Source organism: Pan paniscus, chromosome 7, assembly GCF_029289425.2.
Source record: "Pan paniscus chromosome 7, NHGRI_mPanPan1-v2.0_pri, whole genome shotgun sequence".
Lineage (NCBI taxonomy): Eukaryota > Metazoa > Chordata > Mammalia > Primates > Hominidae > Pan > Pan paniscus.
The window spans coordinates 39,456,586-39,483,721 of NC_073256.2; the positions used below are offsets into that span (position 1 = coordinate 39,456,586).

Here is a 27,136-nt window from a genome sequence, read left to right on the forward strand (position 1 = left end):
TACAGAGGCTCTGTCTCCTCTCTTTCTTTGAATATAATATGCCATTTGTGCTGATCGATGTAAAATGTGAGTACTTATTTCTTCATGTAATTTAATATTGTCAACCTCCCCCCTCCGATCCCCTGCTAGATTTCAAGCTCCCTAAAGATGAAGGCTGAATCCTACACCTCGCTTGTATCCTCCATGGCTCATTGAACAAGTGCTAGCTACATGGAGACTGCTCAATAAATATTGAATAATTCACGAGGGACTCAATAAATAACGATTGCTTAATTGATTAGCTCCGTCAATAAATCTTGCTTTGAACAGAGGTACAGCCATTGAAGATACTCAAAAGGCAATCTGGGTCACTGTGCCTCTGGATAGGGGAAAGCTCCATGAATATAAGATCTGGTGGGAGAAGGCAAGTTATTTAACCTCTCTAAGCCCCGGAAGCTTCATCTGTAAAATGGGAAAATACTGTAGTGCTTCCCTGTTATTGTCACTGTGACAGTGTCATGAGGATGATGCACAGAAGGCATTTATCACACTGCCTAGTCCATTATAAATTCTTAATAAATATTAATTATTAGCTACTCATTGATCTTAAGAACTGGATTGAAAGAAACACCATGAGAAAACTTTCATTCTGTTGCAATATTACCCAACAGCTTCATGTTGTAGAAACACTGTACCACTTTACTCCCCTAATATTCTTGTGAGGTCACCAAGAGTGTAAGTAATCTACAAGTGAGTGGGTTGATTTGGAGACTGTCATTAACTCCTGATACATGGTCCCTTCTGTGATCCTGACTGTGTGATGGGAAGGACCAGGGAAGGAGTGGTAGATGCATTTACAGACCTCGTTGCTCCACAAGCATGCTCTAAGAACTTACTAGGTACCAGGCACTGTGCTGGACACCAGGATTTCAGCTGTAAATTAGGCAGACAAGTTTCTTGCTTAAAAGTGCAGTCAAAGTGTCCTTACAAACCATGGAAAGGGGCCATCAGCAGCTATGGATGCTCATGACCAGAGCCCCTTAGTCTGTTGGAGGAGGGGCTGTCAGGAAAGACTTCCAAGAGGAAGAGACACTTGGGATGAGACCAAACAGATGAGATGGGAGTGACGTGGTACCCCCCTCCCCACAGCAGCTGCCATATGGGTGGAAGATGGAGAAGACAGTGTGTCCATGGCTACTTCAGACCCAGCCCGATGGGGACCAAGCTACAGTCATGGACGTTCTGGCTGTGCCTCCTGTGCAATGGAATCAGGAGGTCAGTAGCTCAAAGAAATGCCTCCACTCAGGATCTCTGCATCCCCTCTCTCCTTCCTGTGCCACTCAGCTACCTCCTGGGAGAGAGAACACAGAAACCTGATTTCTCCCCACTTGATGCTTGAAAGGGGAGGGAAGAAGAGAAGGTGACTGCCTGGATCTCTTACTTGGGATGGAGTGTTGTCATGTAAACAAATTTTCACCCTAGGATTTTTTGGGGCTGTGAAGAAGTGACAGCCAGAGCTGGGGACACTGGCTGGAGAGGCCATTAAAGGCCATGAGAGGTGATTTCCCACCTGGCTTCTTCCTCCAGAACTTAGCACTTGCAGCAGCCTCTTCCACCCTACCCCCAACCCACATACATCCTCTCCCCACATAAACATCTCCTTCAGTGGTACCTACCGACTTTTAGCTTTCTAAACCAGACTGGAAGAAAAACATTGATGAGGTACCAATCTACAGCATTTCACCCACATTTATCTCATTTAATACTCTTAACCTTGAAATTCATTCATTCATTCCTATAACAAATATGCGCCAAGAACCAACTCTATACCAGCTGTAATCTTTATTATGCTATTGTCATCTTATCAATGAGGGTGTGGAGCCTCAGAAAGCTTAAGTGACCTACCTTGACTCACACATTGAGTAAATAATAAAGTCAGTGAACAAATTGTAGAGATCAAGTCAGCTGAGCTGACTTCAAATACTTTTTCCACTACAGTGGAAAACACTTTTCTAATTGATTGGTCTCTGGATTATTCCATATGGAGTTTTAAGGAAAAAAAAAGATTAAATTCTGGGCATGCCAAGCAAACGGTGGCTAAGTGCTTTCATCAAAGAGTTCATTGGCAAATTACATTCATTGCCTATCTACCCTACTGGGAACCAAACAAAACAAAAATGTGAAGTCAAGTCCTTTGTCTTTCCTCAATGCCTACTCCTGTCACTCTTTCCAAGAAAGGCTCTGATACTTACACAGAGGTATAAGCAACAAAAATACCTTGATCAAGACCAGCCTGGCCAAGATGGTGAAACTCCGTCTTTACTAAAAATACAAAAATTAGCTGGGTATGCTGGCAGGTGCCTGTAATCCCAGCTACTCAGGAGGCTGAGGCGGGAGAATCTCTTGAACCTGAAAGGTGGAGGTGCAGTGAGCCAAGATCACACCACTGCATTCCAGCCTGGGCGAGAGAGCGAGGCTCCACCTCGAAAAAGAAAAAATGCTTGAAATGCTCCTCCATCGTGGATGAAAATTGTGAGTATCATGTCCTGCAGGGGTGGGGCTAGAACACTTGCTGCCAGTCTCACAGTGGAGGTCTGCTTTTGCAAACTCAGCAATAATGGAAAGCACCTGTTCAGTCTTAGGCATGGTAGAAATTTGTGGGGGAGGGAGAAATGCAGAACCCACAAGCCATGTTGTGTTGGAAGCGAGAGAAAGTAAAAGTTTGAAACACCGTGGCGTCATAAAGCCAGCCGGAAGAACCGATTTTGGGGATTAAGAGTGACTACATTGTTGGCCGGATGCGGTGGCTCATGCCTGTAATCCCAGCACTTTGGGAGGCTGAGGCAGGCAGATCACGAGGTCAGGAGTTCAAGACCAGCCTGACCACCATGGTGAAACCCCATCTCTACTAAAAATACAAAAAATAGCCGAGTGTGGTGGCACACGCCTGTAGTCTCAGCTACTCAGGAGACTGAGGCAGGATAATTGCTTGAACCTGGGAGGCAGAGGCTGCAGTGAGCTGAGATCACGCCACTGCACTCCAGCCTGGGCAACAGAGCGAGACTTCGTCTCCAAAAGAGTGACTACATTGTCACATTCACTTTTTCCTTTTCCAACCCCCTCCATGCAAGTGCAAAACCATTAGAAAAGCAACAAGCAGGGCTGGTGAAGGAATCAGGGGAAGGCTTCTCTCATACTCTCTCTCCCACATAGGAGCATAGTTCCCGAGTTTTAAGTCTTACTGCTGCCACTTTCTGATTGAGTGTCTTTTAGCAATTTATACTCTGAGTCACAATTTTCTCATCTGCAGAATGAGTGTAATAATAGCAGCCTTGCAGAGTCATCGTGAGGACCCAGTGTAACCATCTGCACATGAGATGGGAGCAGCCAGCACCGTGGAATGAGGCAAGGTTTGGAGGGAAAGAGCTCACGACATGCCTCTAAACACTTAGCTATGTGACCATCAGGAACTCACCACCCCTCCAGCTTCATCCACCTCACTTTTCACATGAGAAAAGTAACAAACTTGTGCTTTGTTGGAATCAAAGGCGGTAACAAGTAAATGTAATAATGCTTTTAAACTGTCAAGTCCTATTCAGATGAAACGATACACCATTGCCTTTCTCCTAAGCAGGGCATTGTGCCTCCATGAATACCTACAATCAAGGTGTTCCCAGGCACCATGTATACACTGCCAGTGCCAGTGCTGGGGTATTCCAAAGGAGCAGAAGTTGTGGGCCCCTCCCAGCTGGAGAATAACATCAAGGTAACCCGAAGCAGGATGTAAGCACAGTTTAGACTGCGCTATCTCAGTGACATGCTGGGGTAAGGAGGAGGCACAGGATGTGGGAAAGGCCCGTAGATGAGGCCATGGAGCAGCTGAGGCTGCGATGGGTCCAGGAGGATGAGCATCCTGGGTGTTCCAGCCTCAGTGACTCCAGAGGCAGACAAAGGCTGGGCAAAAGGAGTTTGCCTGAGAGATGCGCAGATGTTCTCATCAAGCACAAGGGAGAGAGTGAGAATATGAGTCAGGACAGGCAGGAAGGCCCAGAAAGGGTCCATTGTTGTGCAAGCCACCCCTGTTTGCAGCTGGGCTCAACCCTGCTGAGGCGCCAGGAAGCTGCGGTGTATATCTGCTCATTCCAGTGCCACATGGAATTGACAGTGCTTCCTGTCAGGAACTTTCTGACATTCCCTTGGCCAGAGAATGTTCTCAGGCCAAGAGACACAGAGAGCTGAGGACTGCGGGCAGGTAGCCCGAGGGGATGTGAATGGGACACTGACAGCATCTGCTAGCTTTGGCAGATGGGAGCTAGGGCCACTCCATGCTAAGGGATAGCATGAACAAAATGAAGGAGAAGATGGGTTGAGTGAGGAGCTCGCCAAGCTTTGCTCCAGAGGGAGAGAGTATTTGAAATTGGGACTATCTGCAAAAATCACCAAATATATGAAGGGCAGCAAGGAAACTCTAAGAGGGGAAAATGGGCAGCAGTGTGGAGCTGCTGCACACCACTGATGGTGGGAGGTGTTAGAGAGGGAAATGCTTCTTGTTCTGGGGTGATGATGATCTTGCAGCATCGGCCTGGGCCGGCAGTTGGACAATGGTGACCGGATGAGTGGCCAGTCATGGTTCCACTCAATGCTGGTGAATGAACTATCCCCTGGCAGTTTGCAAAGCTCAGGTCCACAGCTGACTGTGGAACTGGAAGTGCCACAGCACCCACCCCTGCCGCCAAGCCGTGCCCCCCTTCTGCTGCTAAATGGAGAAAGGATGGAGCCTACATTAGAAACCAGAGACCTGGCAAAGTGGGTGGGACAGGAGGTTTCTGGCAAGCGACAGACAGAACTACAGAATGCCGCAAGAGAAAGGAAGGTGGTTGGTCTTTCGGTCAGAAGTGCTGGCTGGACATGGAGCACTGCTACGGTGATCAGCGCAGCCACCACTAGGAACAGCGACTCTCCCAGACCCTCCCTCACCTGCCACCCATCGTAGTGGCTGCTCCTCTTGAACGGCTGGGGCGAGAGGGATACTGCATGCGATGGAACTGATAAACCAGTTCAAATAGCATTAGACTCACTCACCGATACTGTCTCATTGAAACACATTGCTCATTTATTCCCCTTCGTCATCCTTTGAGACACAGTCATTATTTTCCAGATGAGGCCTGCTCAAGAGCATTTGGCTGATGGGGGCTGAAACCTCTCACTGCAACCAGGTTCATTTGGCCCCAAGTCCTGTGTGCTCTTTATGAAGTCATAGCAAGGCCTGGACTAGGGTGAGAAAGGACAGGTGCCTGTGAGGCAGGACTTAAAGGAGGCGCTGGCCCTCAGGGGCATGCGAGGGCAGGGTGAGCACCTGAGAGTGAGGGCCTTCTTAAAGTCTGTGGTCCAGGGTCCTTTGGTCCCCTAATCCCAGAGCAGAAAAGAAAGCCTTCAAATCCAGCTGCTGCCTGAAGAGCCTCAGACTCACTCCCCTGGGGCAGCAAAGTGCATTTCTTTACCCACAAGGCCCTGTAGTGCTGACTGGAAGATGGGGCTGTCAGGGACTCATGGGAAAGAATGGCACATTGGATACAAACTCATTCGGCTTAGTTTTACCCTGTGGCTGCCCCTGTAGTGTCATTTGTGACACCAGGAATATGTTCCATACCAACCGAATAGCTTCTCTTCCTATTCGTGCCAGTGCATGGAACTATATAATCATTCATCTATTCATTAATTCATTTATTTGTAGCCTTCCTCTTTATATAGGCTTAGAGAGCCACTACTCGAAGCCAAGCCTTACGTCAGGCAGCAGAGATACCAAGATGAGGTTGAAGAAAACACACAGCTTTCTCCACTCATGGACTCCAATGAGGATGGCAACAACATGGTAATTAGAAGTCATTAGCAGATTGCTCTCAGCAAATGGAAAGCAGTGAGAATTCTGAAGCAAGACTTCTCTGGACTTCAGGGAAGTCCCTCTAAGGAAGTGGCATCTAAACTGGAACTCCACTGCCTCTTGTATGTCTACTCTGGAGTTCCCACCTTTAAGGGTTTCTGGGAACATTAAAATATATAGTGTGAGTGGATTTGGCCCTCTCTGAGTCTGAGAGAGTAGGTGTGCAACAAAAGTTAACACTTGCTAACTTGCAGTCTTATGGCTCCTTACAGGGCTGAGACTTGACCTTGTGACTCCAGCCTAGGATTATATAAGGATGTGACTGACCTTAGAGGATTTCACGGGAACTTAGCTGTACACATGGAACCCATTTATTTGCTGACACTTCTCATTTCCTTTCAGAACAAACCTACATTCCCAGACCTATAATTTTCTTGAGAAAATGGGTTTATTATAAGTCACTCAATAAAACACCCTACCATGGCTTCCCGGTACAAACCCTAGTTTCAATTAGTCTTATTTTCTTCCTGAACTGATGATTCCCAAATCTATCTATCTGTTCATTAGGATCACTGGAGACTTATTAAAATGTCCAAAGTCCAGGCCACACCCCAGACCAATTAAATCAGTCACTGAGGCTAAGATCAATATTTTTTTAAGCTCCCCAGTCAGAATTGGAATTTCAACTGCTGGTCAGTTTCTCCTATGAACATGGGTTGATATGGGCACGATTGTGGGGCTAGCATTGCCATCTCTCCCTATTAAACTTCTCCTACTAGAGCTACAATACTTTTGGGCCCTTGGATGGCTGTGCTTTTCGAATTCTTGTACTTCCACTGTTCTACCTCTTTTATTCAAGGCAGCCTTTCCTGCATGCATTTATTCTTTCATTCACTTACAAGAATATACTGAATATGGATTCTAGGAACTAGGAAATGAGTTGTTGACCTTGGGCTAGGGTGAGAACATTTGAGTGGTTCTTCGTGGTGACCTGCCTCCCCTGCCCCCATAAAAGCCTCTCTCCTTCCTGCCTTCCAGTCCACTGATGCATGGGCCCAGGCAGCACCAACCATTTCCTTGCTTGTAGTCAGTTCCCCATCTGCCAAGTAATGCCTGCCTTCCCCTCCTGTTGGAGGGTGTATTAGTCTGTTTTCATGCTGCTGATGAAGATATACCCCAGACTGGGTAATTTATAAGAAAAAGAGGTTTAATGAACTCACAGTTCCACATGGCTAGGGAGGCCTCACAATCATGGCAGAAGGTGAGGAGGAGCAAAGTCGTGCCTTACATGGCGGCAGGCAAGAGAGAAAGACAAGCGAAAGGGGAAATCCCTTATAAAACCATCAGATCTTGTCAGACTTATTCACTACTATGAGAGCAGTATGGGGGAAACTGCCCTCATGATTCAATTATCTCCCACAAGGTCCCTCCCACAGCATATGGGAATTATGGGAGCTACAATTCAAGATGAGATTTGGGTGGGACACAGCCAAACCATATCAGAGGGTCCAAATTCAACTCTTCTAGAGTTAACTACCCAAATTCCCAAAACCTCTTGACTGTTTGTTTCACAGAGGTTTTTTTTTTTTTTTGAGGTCATAGTAAAAAATAATTTTAGAAACATGCCCTGATAAATGTGGGTTCCTGAAATTGAGGCGGTGAATCCTTCACCCCTCCCTAGTAGCCCTGAATGAGTCCTCTCTTCTGAACTAGACTCCAAGCCTCCCTAACGGCAGCAGTGATTTCCAGTCCTCAAATGACACAGTCAAAACTCTCACTAGAATGCTTGTTGAGTGACACTTAGCAGATCATGTGTTGATTGGAGAAAAGGGGGGAGGAAGAAAGGAGAAGAGAACAGGAGGGAGAGGAAAAGGGAGGAGATAGGGAGTAAGCCAGAGAGGAGAGAGACAGAGACACAGAATGGAACCGATTTTGAGATCCTACCTGTACTGCCCATCGCCTTGTGGAGGACAGAGGAATGGGGCATCTAAGCTCACTCACACTGCCAATTTGAACTGTTCTGCCCTAGCCTCCCTCCCTACCCACTTGAGAGCATTGGGAAGCTGCCCCATGAAGGCTTTATACAAAGCATCACCATAGTAACTGTTTTCTCCACTAAAAGACGCCTATGCAATGAAGCTCTGCACTCTTGTCTGACCCTCTCAGCAACTGGGAGAGGCTTCCACTCTCTCCAGCAAAGGACTTGCCGGCCACTGAGTGACTCTATCTCATATTCTCATGACTGTCATTACCAGCGTTAGTATTTTCTTTATTCTTTTGCATTTCCCTGGCTCTGCTGGTCTAAAATGGGCTTTCCGTGACTTTAATTGGCTCTCATCAGCACTGAGGTCAGTGAGGCAGCCACAGAGTTCATTTGACTAAGGCACAAGCAGAGGCGGAAGTCTGAACAACTTGCTCAGGGTCTCCAGCTCCAGAGTCCTGCAGATGAGGGCTCACAATCCCTAAGTTTACTATCCTTTCCTCAGCCCCAATTTGTCCTTCCGCAAGGGGGAAATCGCCTCTACAGTTATCACACTAGGAGAAATTATACTTCCCTGAATTGTAAGCTTGGGCATCTGTGTGTCAAAGCAGAGAAGAAGTCAGGGAGGTAGCTTGTGTCTTTGAGGGGTGTGAGGGGCTGGGCTTGGCGAGCAGATGGACAGAGCTGAGCTGCCGGGTTCCACGTCAACAATGGCAAGTCCATGGGGACTTTCTGTAGAATTAGATATATTGCTGGAGGTGAATAATTAAGGATTCTGATGTGGTCAGGTAGATTAATGTCCCTCTGAAAGCTCTGGATCAATGTTGGAAGGGAAAAAAATAAAAGACATGCATAATTTAAAAAAAACCATCAGAAACTTTGCTTGACATGATGACATTACTGATTTTTTTTATGATCTTCTCAAATATACTCTATAACCGTTATTAATTTAGTATCGTTAATAGCTCATCCTTCAAATGTCAGGCAAGAGCCAAAGCTGAAAAATAGAACCGCTTAGGGCTGGAAAAAATCCAGGAAAGAGAGGCGGAAAGCTCTAGGAACACGAGGCCCTGGGCTGCCTCCAGCTTTCCGAGAAACTCCCAGCCGAGCTCTCTGTTGCTGTGACTTTTCCCTCTTGGGCTACTTTGTTTGTGGTTCACAAAGATGGCCAACTCTGGCCCATTCGCTAGGCATCTGCCGTCTTGGCTTGCCTGGCCTTATGCACAGAGTAATGCCAGGGATCCAGTGTGGGAGAATGTTGAGGTGCTCCAATAAGTCTCTCCTCCAAAATAAAGACCTCCTGATGGTGCCTGATACCCAACTGCTCATGATCAGGTGTGGCATCCTGTTGAATTAAGCATCACCTTCTCACAGCCGTGTCTCTCTGAAAATGCAGGTGCTTCTGCAGAGTACAGTATACTAATACGATATAGTAATAGTATTCGTAAGGAATGTTTACAGGATGCTTACTATGTGCCAGGCACTATTCTAAGTACTTTACATGCATTATCGCATTTAATCCTCATAGCAACCAAGAATATTATCACTTCCAATGTTATGTCTAGAAAAATAGATTCAAAGACACTAAGTAACTTAGCTGGGGTCACACAGCTAATAAGTGTCAGAGCTAGAACTCCAACTGGGTCTGACACCAGCAGCTGCATCTTTAGCCACTATGTACATCTGTCATCCTGGTCGATTGCTGATGTATTAATCAAGCGACACTAGATTTATCCACAAAGAAGAAAGCACTTTTCTCTTCCAGAAAGAAGGGGAGCTAAAAGTGGTGAAGTTGTGGGTGGGTAAAGAAGGAGTTACTGGAAAGAGGTGCAAGAAACATTTTCCCCAGCAACAGTGTCATCTCCTCTAAACGACTCTGGAGGGGAGGGGCTCATGCGTCACCCCACTGGGCCCCATGGTAGGACTGAGCCTACCCCACACTCTGCATGCCCCCTGAAGCGGCTCAGAAGACCCAGCCTCCTGGATGATTCTTAGAAAGAAAGGTTGGAAGCATATGTTCTCCAAAGACTAGAGGAGACTGAAAGGTCCCCCAAAAGTCCAAACATTTCAACCTAGGGTGGACGTGACCCTAGAGAGCCAAAGTGGGGCATGGCAGGAACAGATTTCTTAAGGGACAGCTGCTTGGGAAACAGAGCTAGCTTGAAATCAGAAGCCTTAGATTGAGGAGTTGATGTTGGACAAGCTTGCTCGCTCTCGCTTTCTCGCTGTCTCGCTCTCGCCCTCTCTCCCCTCAGTTTTTTGCATCATAAAGTGAGAGTATGGCCCTGAAAGCTTCTACCAAGCCTGTGTTCCTGTAACATGGATTTTTCCTTAAAAGGACAAAGCATGACCTCGGAGCCTGGATGCCTGGGAGCCAGGGTGCAGAGATGTCTGAGAGAGAGCAGAGTAGGAAGATAGTGTCCTCACCATCGGGCCCTCAGCATGACTTGCCTTGCACAGTGGGATACCCAGCAGATTCTCCAAGGACCTCAGAGTGCTGTGTTCTTATTTCTTTAAGGACTGTCTTTTCTTAGACAGTCCTTAAAAGAAGGGAAGGGATGGCTAATCCTACATTGAGCCTAAATACAGATTTAATTTATCTGCTCAGTTCAATTGCTCAGGAAAAGCAAATCCAGAGTTGTTTGACTGCTCTAATGAGTCTTCAATATAAATGAGCAAGCGGGATTGCCCATGTAGACACAGGCTAAGCCAGCAGAGCACAGTTTGCTCAGCTGCCTGCAAAGGTGGCTGGATGTCTCCACACATCACAGTGTACCTGTGCACGTACACAAACACAGGCACAGTTTCTTACTATTAAATTAGCCAAGTTGGATCTCAGCAGTGGGAAATCTGCATTTTAATATTAAATCAGTAATTAATAGCCTAGACACTTGGTTCACTTTCCTTTTATTGGCTTTACATAGATACAGAATGGACAAAGGTGGCCTTTCTTCCAACCAGCAAGCTGTCTCTCCCTCACCACCCCTCCTGCCCACCTCCTGAGAATGAATATGTTCCTATCTCATTTGCATCCTATTATTAGTGCATTGAAGCTATAGTCACATACAACCTCTTTATATTCACTTGAAAATTAAATTACAAAAGTTTTTCTACGTTGCAATTTATGTTCTGGTTGGAGCCGATTGTTTTTTGTATTCCGGCAAATATCACAGTCTCCAGGACTTAATGAATTCATAGGGGGAATAGTATGCATCGTATATTGGAAAATAGAGAAGCTCAACCTAATGTCAAAATGTTTTACTTTCTACCACCCAATCATTACATACACTTGGGAAATTCTTGTGGATGCCAGGCAGCTTATGTCTGCAGGCACCTGTCAATACTGCCTGCTGTACTGAGGGATGCCTGCAAAAACTATGCCTTCTGAATATATCAAGCAATGGATGCTATAGAATCTAGGTAATTTTATGCAATCTGTTCTTTTAGGACAAATCAGTAATCAGCTTCAACCCCTACCTTGGCCGCTCCCCAGTTCCTAAAAGCCAAAGCCACTGCCTCCATCCACGATAGAAATCAAACACTTGTAGCTGACTGACATATTTTGTGTGTATTTTATGACTTTTCTTCCTTAAAAGCCAACATTTAAATATTTGGAGATTTCACCTAAAAATCCAGATTTTGACTTTCTTAAAAACATCTGAAGGTCTGAGAGTATTGAGCCGATGTTCAACATGATGGCAGTCTAGAGGTGTGGAGTAACAGCAGTCAGCTTCCTTTCAACAGTATACATCAGGGGACATACTCTACAATTTGATCCTCACTACTTGTGGAAAGAGGCCCAACAGGATTTGCCATTTTTTCAAAGAACATGTACGCTTTCGACTCCACAATCTCTATTAGAAGTGGGAAAACAAAAATAGACCTAGAAAGCAAAGATCTCAATCCAGGGGCAAGAATATGTTTTTTTTGAAGGAAGTGAAACAATGTTGCTGCTTAATTTCCAAATAGAGTACTCAGGAATTTTTCCTGAACCTAGCTTGCTTTACTGTAAGGACGTCCTAGCTATTGTTTTATTACTTGCCTTGCCCCTGGAGACATTTGAATTTTAGCCCCCTTGACCTTGGTGGTTTTTAGGGAAACTCTTTATCAGGCAGGCCCTTTCAACCTGGAGTGGCTCCCCATCTGGGGGTCTCAGTGTCAGCCACCCTTCCAGACCTGGGAGCCTGTGCCCCACTCCTTTGATGCTCTCCAGCTGCTTTGGCACTTCCACTTCCCTAAGTCCAGATGCACCAGTGCTTGACGTCAGGCTGAGATCTGGGCCTCAGACAGATCAGGCTGAGATCTGTCTGTAACGGCTTGTCTGCCTCACCCGAGTCCCTCAGTGTGAAATAATAAGAAATAGATATATATGTCGCTGTCCAGTTCTTGACATAGAGCTCCTAAAACTCTTATGGGTAGGGAAACTTGGAGATCTTTTATTCTAATATTTGGCCTTTGGCCCCACATCCTGACACAGAGCTCCTAAGACCTTTGTGATTTCCCGAGAGACAGGAGCTTCTAACACAGAGCCCCTGCATCCCTTGGAATTTCCTGGGTGATAGGAACATCTTTTATTTTAATGAGGTGACTCCTGGTGCGCTCCTGGATAGCTTCGGGAACCAGCCATGTGATTAGAGGGTTGGAACTATCGGTCCCACCCCTCCAACCTCTGGGGAGGGAAGAAGGGCTGAAGGTTGAATTGCTCACCAATGGCCAATGATTTAAGCAATCATACTTACATAATAAAGCCTCCATCAAAACCCAAAAGAACAAAGTTCAGAAGGCTTCTGGATTGCTGAATGCATGGAAGTTCCTAGAGGGTGGCACACTTTGGATAGCTCCAAGGTGTGCAAGGAACTATCCACGTATCCATGGAAGCTCCACGCCCCTTCTCCCCTACCTTGCCCTGTGCATCTCTTCCATCTGACTGTCAATCTGTATCCTTTGTGATATCCTTTATAATAAATGAGTACACAGAAGTAAGGTGTTTCTTTACATTCTGTGAGCCATCCTAGTAAATTAATTGAACCTAAAGAGGAGAACTCTGATTTATAGCTAGTCAACCTGAGACTCACAACAGACATGTGAAGTGGAGGCAGTCTTGTGGAACTGAGCCCTTAACTTGTGAGAATGGATGCTGACTGCTGGTAGATAGTGTTAGAACTGGGCTAACTTTTAGGAGTTGAGGTCCATTGGAGAACTGCTTGGTAAACCCTGACACATCTGGTGTCAGACATGAAGTATCATTTCGAGTGTTGAGTGCAAAAGTAGGAAAAACAGTTTAGTTATTCCTATCTCTTTCATTTGGCGACACCCTTGGATTGGTACTCATCACTTCCTCTTGGATTCAAAACCCTGCATTCTTGTCTTCTGGGTCCTTACAGAGCTAATATTGCACATCTAACCTCTTAGCCTGTCCTAGGTTCACTGTGCCTCCATTCCTTTACCTGTTGGGCATTGCCAAAAAATTATGTAAGGCAGAAATTCAGTGAGGGAAAGAAGGGCAATCTCCTGGAGACTGAAGGAAGCATCAAGATCAAACCAGAGAGGCAAAGTTACTGGTATGGAGACTCTCACAGGTAACCTGCAGAGCTCAAACTTCCTGCCTCTCTTTATGGTGCTCTCTCCATTATCCGGCATCCATCTGTGCTCATGCAGACAATATTTGTGCATAACCATTTTTAACCATCTGCTGCCCTTGAACCTCACATCACAGGGCCAACCTTGTAGGAAAGGCTCTTTAGCTAGCAATGATGGTGTCCAGGACAATTCTAGGTTTTACCATACTTGGAGCCATCGAGAGGGACTTGCAGGACTGACCCATCTTATCTTTCTTTGCATCTTTCAAGAAATTGATGGGTAATCTAAAAGGTGTATGTTTACAGACCTGCAGTTATAGTATCAGAGTTTCCTCTATGTAGTGGAGATTATGGATCTGAGACCTGAAAAGAAGTGATCCACTAGAAGGATAAGTTGTCTCAGCTCCTGGTGCTGACTCAGAGAGGAGCCTCTGGGCTGACTTAACCTCTTTGCTGTGCACTCTCATTCTGTCTTCACCCAAACATCATGACAGACATCAGCAGTACTTCCCATGATTCCTGAAGAGGAGGCTGTGTGCAACAAAGTCATCCTAGGATATTTTGAGAAATAAACCTGTCAAAGTATAATTGCTTAATCATCTTAGCCCCGTGCACCGTGGAAAAGAATATGTGCCAGAAGTGGGAGTCTCTTTTTTATCCTGTCTAGCACCATCTTGTCAGAAGCAGCAACTCCAGAGACAAAACCTGGGGAGATTTCAGCACTGCTGGGTGTGCCTTCTGCACAGCAGGAGTGGGCTTCCAGCTGGAGCCCAGATGAAGGTTAACTATAGGACAATTTACGAGTAAGTGGGAGTGGTATTAGCAATTACATTCTGGCTGAGAGTGACTAACTGCTTCCACCTGGGAAAGCAGATCCAGCCCCATAGGAAGGTGAAGGTTATCCCTGCTCCAGGGTTAGATCTACAGGAATGGCTGCTCCACAATGCCACACACAGTTCTTGCTGCAAGGTCTTTTGCAAAGAACACTAATTGCCTACATCTCTTGTCTGGGATTCATTTCTCTTTCTCCCTATTCTCCTAGTTTTGTTTTGTTTGTTTGCTTTTCCTGATTTCTAACGTCTGACCTTGTCTGTGCTACCTTCTGCATCTCTCTTTGTCTTATTGAGTCTTCTGGCATATTTCCTCCCTCCTACCTATCATGGACATGTGAACTAGTAGTGGCCAATGAGGTAGAAGTGAGTATCTCCGGGCTGTACTTCCTGGAAGGCTGTTGTATATGTACATATCAATATATTTGTATATACAAATAGGTGTACAACAGCTGACTCAGCTGACACATAGCTTTTGTCTTATTCTTACCCCTTCTTCCTGACCAGAATGGAAAAGAGATTCCCATGGATGCAGCATTCATATTCTGGCCTCCAAAGAGAGTCACATGATAAGGATGCCAGGACAGAACAATAAAAGGAGCCAGTCTCCTGCAGGGTATCATGGACTGTTCAACCAGTCCTGGACTTTCACCTGAGATTTATTGTCAGGTGAAAAAAATAGCTTCTATTTTGTTAAGCTACTGCTGTTTTCTTTCTGTTATTTGCAGCTAAACTCAGTCCTAACAGATACATAAATCCTGTTCATTTTTCCAAAGGGTCTTCAGAAATACTGCCTTGGGTGTCTAACTATTACTGACTGAATTGTGCCCCTTTAGAATTCATATGTTGAAGTCCTAACCCCTCATAAGGGAATGTGACCATGTTTGGAGATAGGGTCTTTAAAAAGGAAATTACATTGAAATGAGCTCATGAGGGTGGTTCCTAATCCAGTGTGATTGGTGTCCTTATAAAATGAGGAAATTGGGACACAGACACAACCACAGAGGGAAAATGATATAAAGAGACACAGGGAGAAGATAGTCATCTGTAAGCCAAGGAAAGAGGCCTGGAACAGATCCTGACCTTACGGCCCTCAGAAGAAACCAACGCTGCCAACACCTTGATCTCTGACTTCCAGCCTCCAGAATCACAAGGAAGGTAAACTTCCGTTGTTTAAGCCACACCCTCCATTGTACCTTATGGCAGCCCTGGCAAACTAACATAAAGACCTATATTTCCTGACCATGGGATCCTCCATGGTCAGGAAGGGGCTTAGCAGTTGGGCCACCTGTATTAGAAATGCCTGAGATTCCTGTTAAAAAATAGGGTAGAGTCCAGGAATCTTTATTTTAACAAGTTTCTGTGGTGATTCTTAAGTGCTCTATGGTTTGAGAATCACTAGTTTAGTTCTTTAAGGTCTTACAGAACACAAGTGAGATAGAGGAGAAGTTGACACTCCACTGACAGGCTGGGGAGTAAGAAGTATTTGAGAGACAGACTAAGACTGACCTGAGACCAGGAGAGAGACACACTGCAGAGGAAGAGTATGAGCCAAGACTCCAAGGTGGGAAAGAAATAGGTGTGTTTGGTGGCAATGATAATAATAATGATAGTAATCTCAACTAGCATCTTTATGATGTCTTATAACTTACACAGCAATTTTAATTATATTATCTAATTTAAATCTTCACCTGTAAGGTGAGAATCATAGGTAAGGATTACAGGTGGAGATTACCAGTGAAGTTACAGGTCACCTCAACCCTGTGAGGCAGTTAATATTTTATTATCTCCATTCTGCAGGGGAAGACACCAAGTGTAAATACTAGAAACAGTATATGCTAGTTGTGAAAGTCTCCATGGTTTTTTGGGGACAACCAGGAAGCCCCAAAGTGAGCACAACTCCACTTCATGCTGCAAGTGGCCAGGAGCCGTGATCCCCTAAAGCACTGCAGCTCTGCCGGCCTTGACAATGGAGTGGGGAACAGAATAAAATAATCCTATAAAATGATCTCTTGAGAGAGTGATTGGCTAGAGGGAAGATAGGAAACATAGGAAGAGGGTAGCTTCCTCTCTTCCACTTGTATATTTTGGACCTACTTTCGAAGGGTCTATAGTGAAGAGAGCCCATCAAGCAGGTGGTGCTGATGAAAAGAGACAGGAAGTAGGCTCCAGGACTTATCACTTTTTCTACCCTATTAAGGAGGTACCCTCTTTTCTTACCACCTTCAAACGAGCCCACTTGGGAATTTGGGGGTAAGGCAGGACTTCAGCTTAGGGACAAGCATTCTTCCCTTGCAGGTATGTGCAACAGTAAAAAGGCAGCTGGGGAATGATGACTGAGCACGAGGCACCCTGGTCACTGTGCTGAGGCCATGGCATTTGGATAGACTAGACCTCAACACTGCTCAAGGGATAAGTCTACTTGTCTATTTGTCTATCCATCTATCTATTCTTGCTCGTTACTATAAGTACTTGACATTGTGTATAAAATGCCCACAATATACAAGAATGAAATAAATACTCAAGAGAGTTATTTGTTAAGGAGGTTATGAGAGGAAAATATGGCAATAAAAATAAGGGAAAAACTAGCATACAGACCATCGAATGCAGACCATTAGATCCGGTACTGTGGCAATTGAGTGCTTCAAAATGTGAATCTGGGTTTCCCAACAGCCAAAACAAAGGATAAAACACATGGTTACAAGAAGCAAACTGCCTATAATAGAAAGAAATTTTTTTAAAGAATGTCAGTTGTAAGCAGAAAAGCAGAACTCAGCTCTTCCTGATGATGATGCTCAAGAGGAATTTCTTCCATGGGCCCTCATGAAGAGGACACAATGCTCTAGAGGAAAACATTCTTAGCAAAATCCCCATAATGACATTTGTTAGACTATTAATCTGAGCCTCTCAATGGCATAATGCCAAAGCATACTACAGGAGAGGCAAAGCGGCCTGCATGGGAAGCATGGTGATGGTATTTTGAAAAAGGGTAACATTTACAGTTCCTAGAGCAGAGAGTCTTAACTTTGAGAAGCTATATGCCCTTGGAGACTCTTTTGAAAAGTTTATAACCTGTACAGATAAACATGTACATGCACGAACTACAAAACTTTATATATAATTTCAGAGGGGGGTTACAGACAACTCACACTCCAGAAGAAGACCATTTATGGGGCATGAGTTAAGAGGCACTGAAAAATGAGGACTGCCTAAAAAGATGATGCCAGGAAGACAATCAAAAATGTTGCTGGATTGACAGATTTTGCCCCATATTTCCTGACACTATTTTATGTATTCCTAACAAAGTTTTCCTTTGAAAATTCACTTACCTAAATGGAATTTCCCTCTGATACAACAACAGCAATGATAAAATATATATCTGGGATTTCCATGGACTAGACACACTTTTCCTTATTCCTCCCACAAAGTAACTAAAAATCCTGCATGTTATATATAAAACAGATGTAAGAAAACTCTGAAGAATGAAGAAAAGAAGGAAACTGGCTGGGGACTTCAGAACCTAAGGAACAACATGAGGGTAAGTTTCGTGAATTTCCTTTTTGCTTTGTACACTCCTATTTGGAACTGAAACACCAGCAACCCAGAAATACCAATAGGTAGGCGAGGATTAAACAAAAGTCTGCTTTTTCTAGCCAAACAAGTAGGAAAAGAACAACCTAGAAAGACATAAAACTTTTAGACAATAACTGCTCTACTTCAGTCAAACGCTACAGAAAAGACAGTAATCTCACCTCCACTCATGCCAGCAAAAGTAGAGTAGGGAGCCTAGGCTTACAGTCTTGTTAGGTATACTGAGGAACCCCAGCTTTTCTGCTGGGGTAGTAGCAGAGAAGAGCAAGTAGGGGGCCTGAACATCAACTCAGCATTACCTACCAGGGGATAGTAAGCCACACTCTGCTGCCCACTTACTGTCAGTATAGAACACAGAAGGAATAGTAATGAGTTGCTCCAACCCCTCCCAACCAGAGACTTATCAATGGAGGCCTAGCAGGGAGCTAGGCCTGTAACATCTCTGTAACAGGAAGCACACTCCTTGGGTGTAGCAACAGAACCCAAGTTGGAAACCTGGACTTTTATTTGTAGTCGGCAGCAGCAAGATAGCACAACCCCTTCCCTACCTGGATGGTATTAAAGAAAGCTAGCTAAAATAGGATTTTTAAACAAAATTCATAGTCTCATAACATAACCCAAAATATCCAGGTTTCAACAGAAAATTGCTTGTCATACCAAGCATCAGGAAAACCTCAAATTAAATGAAAAAAGGCAACCAATAGATGCCAACAGCAAATGTGGCAGAGATGTTACAATTATCTGACAATGATGTTAAAGCAACCATCATAAAAATACTCAAATAAGCAATCACGAGCCCACTGGAAATGAAATACATATAGAATGTCTCAGTAAAGAAATAGGAGCTATCAAAGAGAACAAAATGGAAATTTCAGAAATGCAAAATACAATAATTGAAATAAGCTTAATAAATGGGCTCAAAAGAATGAAAGAGTCCAAGGAAGGAATTCATGAAATGAAAGAACAATAGAAATCATCCAATCTTCACTGGGCACAGTGGCTCATGCCTGTAATCATAACACTTTGGGAGGCCAAGATGGGCAGATCACTTGAGGTCAGGAGTTCAAAACCAGCCTGGCCAACATGGTGAAACCCTGTCTCTACTAAAAATACAAAACTAAAAATTAGCCAGGCATGGTGGTGTGCACCTGTAATCCCAGCTACTTGGGAGGCTGAGGCAGGAGAATTGTTTAAACCTAGGAGGTAGAGGTTGCAGTGAGCTGAGATTGCACCACTGCACTCCAGCCTGGGTGACAGAGCAAGACTCTGCCTCACAAAAAAAGAAAAAAAAAATCACCCAATCTTAACAACAAAGAAAAAAATATACTGGAAGAAAAAATCTAACAAGCAAACAAAAAACCTACAGATACTCAGGAACTTCTGGGACTGTACCAATAATCTACATTTATGTAGGGAGGAAGAAAGAACATGGTAAGCAAAAAAAAAAAAAAAAAAAAAAAAAAAAAATGGGTAAATACAATAGTCTCAGTTTCTTCTTGAGTTTTCTAAACTATATTTGATTGTTGAATGAAAAATTATACCATCTGAAGTAGTTCTAAATGTAGAGAAAATATTTAAATTATATTACAAACAAGGGAGGGTACAAGGATATAAAGGGAGATAAAACTTTTTCATGTGGACTGATAAAATGATTCAAGTAGACTGAGAAAAGTCTATTTAACTTATTACCTAAGGTAACCTCCAAGGAGCCCATACATTTAAAAGCACCATAGATAAATGAAAAAATGAATTCCATAAAATGTTCAATTAACACACAAGAAGACAAGAAAAACCAAATAGAGAAATATAAACAAGGAACACAAGAAGAAAACATAGAAAACAAGCAAAAATGCAGGCTTGAGCCCTAGCATATAAATAATTATATTAAATGTAAATGATCTAAATATACCAATTAAAAGATAGAGACTGGTAAAATATATTAAAACATGACCCAACTATAGGCCATCTATAAAATTTACTTCAAATATCACTACATAAATAAGTAGAATGTAAAAGGATGGAAAAAGACATATTGTGAATGCATTAACCAACAGAAAGGAAGGATGACTATATTAAAATCCAATGAAATAGGATTCAGAGCAAAGAAAATTACCAGAGACAGAGTCTGATATATATAATAATAAAAGGGTCAATCCTGCAAGTAGACATATCAATCCTACATATGTATGTACCAACCACAGAGCTGTAAAATATGTGAAGCAGCAACTTATACAATTAAAAGTAGAACTAGGTAAACCCACAATTATAGTTTGAGACTTCAATGCTCCTCTTTTAGCAAATGATTTAAAAACTAGACAGAAAATCAGCAAGGATATAAAAGAAGTCAACGATGTCATCAACCAACAGAATATAATCAACATGTATAACATTCCACCCAACAACAGTAGAATATCCATTCTTTTAAAGTTCTCATGGAATATACGCCAATGTAAATCATATCCTGGGCTATAAGGCAAACTTTAACAAACTTTAAATATTTGGATTGTAAAGAGTACCTTCTGCTACAATGGAATCAAACTAGAAATCAGTAGTAAAATTATAACCAGAAAATCTCCAAACACTTGGAAACTAAACAGTGCACTTAAAAAATTTTATTTTATTGTGTCTTTTTGTAATTTTTTATTTTTCATTTTTATGGGTACGTAGTACATGTATATATTTGAGAGGTACATGAGATATTTTGATACAAATGTGCGATGCATAATAATAACATCGTGGAAAATGGGGTATCCATCCTTTCAAGCATTTATCTTTTGTTACAGACAATCCAATTATACTTTTAGTTATTTTAAAATGTACAATTAAATTATTATTGACTATAGTCACCCTACTGAGCTATCAAATACTAGGTCTATTCATTTGTTCTATTTTTTTTTTTTTGTGCCCACTAACCATTCCTACCTCCCCACCACCCTGAACTCCCCTTCCCAGCCTCTGTTAACCATCCTTCTTCTATCTCTGTAAATTCAGTTCTTTTGATTTTGATTCCACAAATAAGTGAGAACATGCAATGTTTGCCTTTCTGTGCCTAGCTTATTTTACTTAACATAATGACCTCCAGTTCCATCCATGTTGTTGCAAATGATTGAGTCTTATTCTTTTTTATGGCTGAATAGTACTCCACTGTATATATGTACCAGATTTTCTTTATCTATTTATCTGTTGATGGACACTTAAGCCACTTCCAAATCTTAGCTACTGTGAACAGTGATGCAACAAACATGGAATTGCAGGTATCTCTTCAATATGCATATTTTCTTCCTTTTGCGTACATACCCAGCACTGGGATTGCTGCATTGCGTGGTAGCTTTATTTCTAACTTTTTAAGCAACCTCCAAACTGTTCTTCATAGTGGTTATACTAATTTACATTCCCACCAACACCAACTGTGTACAAGGGGTCTTTTCTCTCCACATCCTCACCACCATTTGTTATTGCTTGTCTTTTGGATATAAGCCATTTTAACTAGGGTGAGATGATATCTCATTTCTTATTATAATTTTGATTTGCATTTCTCTGTTGATCAGTAATGTTGAGCCCGTTTTCATATGCCTGTTTGCCATTTGTCTTTTTTAGAGAAATGTCTATTCAAATCTTTTGCCAATTTTTTTGATCGAATTATTTGATTTTTTTCCTACGGAGTTGTCTGAGCTCCTTATATATTCTGGCTATGAATCCCCTGTCAGATGGATACGTGGCAAATATTTTCCCTCATTCTGTAGCTTGTCTCTTCACTTTGTTGACTGTTTCCTTTGCTATGCAGAAGATTTTATTTTATTATATTATATTATATTATATTATATTATATTATATTATATTTTATTGTATTTTTGAGATGGAGTCTCTCTGTGTCACCAGGCTGGAGTACAGTGGTGACATCTTGGCTCACCTCAACCTCTGCCTTCTGGGTTCAAGCGATTCCCCTGCCTCAGCCTCCGAAGTAGCTGCAACAACAGGCACACACCACCACACCCGGCTCATTTTTTTTTTTTGTATTTTAGTACAGACGAGGTCTCGCCATGTTGGCCAGGATGGTCTCGATCTGCCGACCTCGTGATCCACCTACTTTGGCCGTGCAAAGTGCTGGGATTACAGGCGTGAGCCACTGCACCCGGCCCTGTGCAGAAGCTTTTTGACTTGATATAATCCCATTTGTCCATTTTTGCTTTGGTTGCCTGTGTTTATGGGGTATTACTCAGGAAATTGTTGCCCACACTGATGTCCTGGAGAGTGTCCCCAATGTTTTCTTGTAGTAGTTGCATAGTTTGGAGTCTTAGATTTAATTATTTAATCCATTTTGATTTGATTTTTATATATGGCAAGAGATAGGAGTCTAGTTTCATTATTCTGCATGTAGATATCCAGTTTTCCCAGCACTGTTTATTGAAGAGCCTTTCTTTTCCCCAGTGTATGTTTTGGCACCTTTTTTCAAAAATGAATTCACTGTGGGTGTGTGGATTTATTTCTGGATTTTCTATTCTGTTCCATTGGTCCGGTACCATGCTGTTTGGGTTACTATAGCTCTGTAGTACAATTTGAAGTCCAGGTAATGTGATTCCTCCAATTTTCTAAACAATGCACTTTTAAGTAACCCATGAGTCAAAGAGGAACTGTCACATGAAATTGAAAAAATATGTTGAGCTAAATGAAAATCAAAATACAACATACCAAAACTTTTGGTACATAACTAAAGCAGTTCTGAGAAGGAAATTTATGGCACTAAATATATATATTGGGAATGAGGAAAGCTCTCAAATCTATCATTTAAGCTCCCACCATAAGAACTTAGAAAAGGAAGAGCAAAAGAATCCAAAGCAAGCAGAAGAAAATGAAATAACAAAGAGTAGAAATCAATAAAAACAGAAAAAAAAGAAAAATCAATAAAACAAAGAAGTGATTCTTTGACAAAATGAATAAAATTGACAAACCTCTAGCTAGACTGACAAAAAAGAGTGAAGACTCAGTGTCAATATCAAGAGTGAAACATGGGCTATCACTATAGACTCTGTAGACCTCAGAAAATAATATAGAAATATTGTGTCCAACTCTACACGCATTATGTTGATAATTTAGATGAAACTGACTGACTCCTGTAAAAACACAAATTACCACTACTCATCTAATAAGAAATAGGAAATTTGAATATCCTATACCTATTAAGTACATCAAATTCATAATTTAAAAACTCTTAAAAATAAAATCTCTAGGCCTAGGTGGTTTTATTAAAATATTCTACCAAATATTTAAGGAAGAATTAACATAAATTCTACAAAATATTTTCTGGAAAACAGAAGTGAAACAGTGAGGGGGAGTCATCCCAATTAATTTTATGAGGATAGTTTTACCCTGATAGCAAAACCATACAAAGACAGTACAAGAAAGAGAGAGAGAGAACTATAGAATAATATCTTTTAGAAATATAGACAAAAAATTCCTAGCAAAATATTAGCATATAGAGTTCAGCAATATATAAAAATTAATGCTACACCATGGCCAAGTGGGGTTTATTTCAAGGATACAAGACTGGTCCAATACTTTGAACCAGCCTTCTAAGCCAGCTAAAAAGGAACTACATTATTAGCCAGATAAAGAAGAAAAATCATATTATCACATAACTCAATACAGAAAAAGAATTTAATAGAATATTTTAATAAAACCATCTGATAAAATTTCTCAGAGAAATAGGAATAGAAGGAGACTTTCTCAACTTCATAATCAGTATCTACAAAAATCCACAGGTAACATTATATTAGTGGTGAAAGACTGACATCTGCAAATAAGGTCAGTTTTATTTCTTCCTTTCTAATCTGTATGTCTTGTCTTTTCTTACCTTACTGTACTGGCTAGAACATCTAGCATTATGTCAAACAGGAATGGTGAGAGAAGACATTTTTATCTTGTTCCCAATCTTAGGGGAAAAGACTGACCCTATTTGCAGATGACACGACTATATACACAGTAATTCCCAACTCCCTCTTCAAAACAATGACAGAAAAACTTACAGAAGATCCTAGAATACAAGATAAACACACATCAATTATATTTCATATACTAGCAATAAACACACGAACAACAAAATTAAAAATGCAACACCATTTACAATCTCTCAGAAAACATGAAGCCCTTAAGTGTAAATCTAGCCAATCATGTTGAAGACTTGTATGCTGAAAACAACCAAATGCTGATGAAAGAAATCAAAGAAGATCTAAATAAATAATAAGGACATACAATGTTCATGGGTCAGAAGACTTCACAATGTAAGGATATTAATCCTCTGCAAAATGATATACAGGTTTAATTCAATTCCTATCAAAATCCTAGCAAGATTTTTACAGTTGTAGATAAGATTATTCTAAGATTTATAAGGAAAGGCAAAAGAGGTAGAATAGCTAAAACAATTTTGAGCATGGGAAGAAATTAGTCTACTCAATTTCAAGAATTTTTATATGGCTGTAGTAACTAAGACTTGTGGCAGAATAGATGCATAAGTAAATGAAACAGAATACAGAATGCAGAAATAGACGTACCCAGATAAAGTCAATTGATTTTTGACAAAAGTACAAGAGCAATTCAATGGAGGAATTATAGCCTTTTCAACAAATGGTGCTAGAACAATTGGACTTCCACAGGCAAAAAATAATAATAAATTGAACATTATTAAAGTGAAAAGCTTTTGCTCTGCAATATGCCCTGTTAATACAATAAAAATATGGGCTAGTGACTGGACAAGAGTATTTGCAAACCACACTTCCAACAATGGATATCTACATTATATGAAAACATCTCAAACCTCCATGGTAAAAAAAAAAAAAAAAAAAAAAAAAAAAAATCCAATTACAAAATGGGCAAAAGTCATGGGCCAGACCCTTGGCTTACACCTGTAATCCCAGCACCTTGGGAGGCCAAGGCGGGTGGATCACCTGAGGTCAGAAGTCCAAGACCAGCCTGGCCAACATGGTGAAACCCTGTCTCTACTAAAAATACAAAAATTGGCTGGACATGGTAGCATACAACTGTAATCCCAGCTACTCAGGAGGCTGAGGCAGGACAATCGCTTGAACCCTGGAAATGGAGGGTGCAGTGAGCTGAGATTGCACCACTGCACTCCAGCCTGGGTGAGAAAGTGAGACTCGGTCTCAAAAAAAAAAAAAAAAAAAAAAAAAGTCATGAAGAAACATTTCACCAAAGAGAGTATACAGGTTGGAAATAACCACAAATAACCACATGAGATGTTCAACATCATTAGGCAATGGGGAATACAAATTAAAACCACAATGAGACATCACTAGATATCTAACTGAATGGCTAAAGTGAAAAAAAATAGAGACACCACCAAGTGTTGACCATGACACAGAGAAACTGGATTACGCACAAATTGGTAATGAGAGTATAAAAAGCAATATACAACCACTCTGGGAAATATTTAGGCAGTTTCTTAAAATAAAAGTAAACATGCAACTACCATACTCCTGGATGTTTATCCCAAAGAAATGAAGACTTCTGTTGACACAAAAACTTACACATGAATGTTCATAGCAGCCGTAGCCATAATAGTCAATAACTGGAAACAACACAGATGTGAAAGAGATCTGCAAATGATTGTTTAAACAAACTGTGGTACATCCATATCATGAAACACTCCTAAGCAATAGAAAGGAACAAACTATTCATACATACAACAATCTGAAGGAATTTCCAAAGAATTCTGTTGAGTCAAAAAAGGCAACCTCATTATGGAACATTCTTGAAAAACATTATGGAAATGGAGAACAGATTAGTGGTTGCCAGGAGTTAAGAGAGGGTCATTAGAAGGAAGTGAGTGTGTCTATACAAAGGCATGACGGATCCTTGGGGTGATGCAAAGACTCTGTATTCTGCCTGTACCAATGTCAATACCCTGGTTGTGCTATGTACTACAGTTACACGCAATGTTTTCATTCGAGGATACTGAGTAAAGGGAATCTCTTTATTAGTTCTTGCAACTGCATGTCACTGTATAATAATCCCAAAATAAAAAGTTTAAAACAGCAAAAAGATATGGTCAATTTGATGTGTAATGCATGTAATGTGATGATTACTGAAAGAACCTTGCCTGGAGGGGATGAGGCATGGATATAAATTCCTTCTGTGTCTACAAAAAGCCATGCTATCTTAAGCAGACCCCTGGCTTTTTGGGGTCTCAGTTTTCTCATCTGTTAAGTGACATATTTGAGCTAGATCATCTGTAAATGCTTTTATATTTAATATAGAACTGTGTAGATGGGACAGAGAATAACTGGTGTAGACTGACCCCAAAGTGGCCAGAGTGCAAGGTGCTTTATGGCACTGCACCACTTCCCTATGAAGCCATACACATCTCATTGAGTAAGGAAGGAAGCTGCCTGTGACTGAGACTCTGAAATGGACCAGGTACAACAGTAAGCATGCCACACATGTGATATTACTTAGACAAAGCACCAATAATAAACATGTACATATTTTTATTTCCATCTTTTTCAGGGAGGAAACTGAGTGTTGAAGAGATTGTGTAACTTTGCAGTGAGGGCAAACACTAGTAATTACAAAGTGTGAATTAAAAACCCAAAATGCTGCCTGCTAGCAGAGTGGTAAATTATTTAACCTCTGTAAGCCTCTGTTTCCTTACTTGTAAAACAAATAAAACAGTTCCTGTTTTTCTGTGAAGAGTAGTTAGGATTACACATGTAAAGCCTTAACATAAAATTTACTACATGATGAATATTCAAAAATTTTTTGAGATCATCATCATTGTCATCATCATCACCAGAGTTTCAGTCTGGATGTTCTGTTTTCAAAGTTCACATTCTGGACTTTCAGTCCTGGCAGTTGCTGCATTCTCCCTGGGCAATTCCATGAAGCCCTTTCTGATAAGATGGGAAAGGAGAAGGTAGAAAAGAAAGCCCAGCTCTAGCTATATCAGTTCTCAGCAGTTGTTTTAACTCACCTCAGAGATGACGTAATCCTAGAAATCAGCAGTTTTGCATACCTTCTCCCATACCTCCTTCACCTATATCCCTGACTCTCAGTCATCCCCCACCACAGACAAATCTGCTTATTTCATAGATTGGAAAACAGGACAGGTGGAGTGGAGAGCTTGATCCAGGTTACACAGCTAGTCAGAAATGAAACCCAGGACTGGAGCCCCAGCCTTCCATTTCATTTCCATGTTCCCTCCCTCAACCAGGAACTGGTGCCCAGACACATCCTCTCCTTGTGCAGAATGTGCCCATGGTATCAATGATGTTCAGGAGAGTTC

The 27,136-nt window shown here is 41.9% G+C and overlaps 2 long non-coding RNA genes across 2 annotated transcripts in view; one reads left to right on the plus strand and one right to left on the minus strand.

Annotated features, from left to right (window-relative positions):
• Window positions 1-27,136, minus strand: part of LOC129398598 (uncharacterized) — a 179,663-nt gene that overhangs the window by 17,812 nt on the left and 134,715 nt on the right. The gene's annotated exons all lie outside the window — the stretch shown is intronic.
• Window positions 5,315-26,452, plus strand: LOC130541738 (uncharacterized). Its single transcript, XR_008955832.2, has 5 exons — window positions 5,315-5,982; window positions 14,758-15,408; window positions 17,713-17,788; window positions 26,112-26,271; window positions 26,362-26,452. It is a non-coding gene; the product is annotated as an uncharacterized LOC130541738 (long non-coding RNA).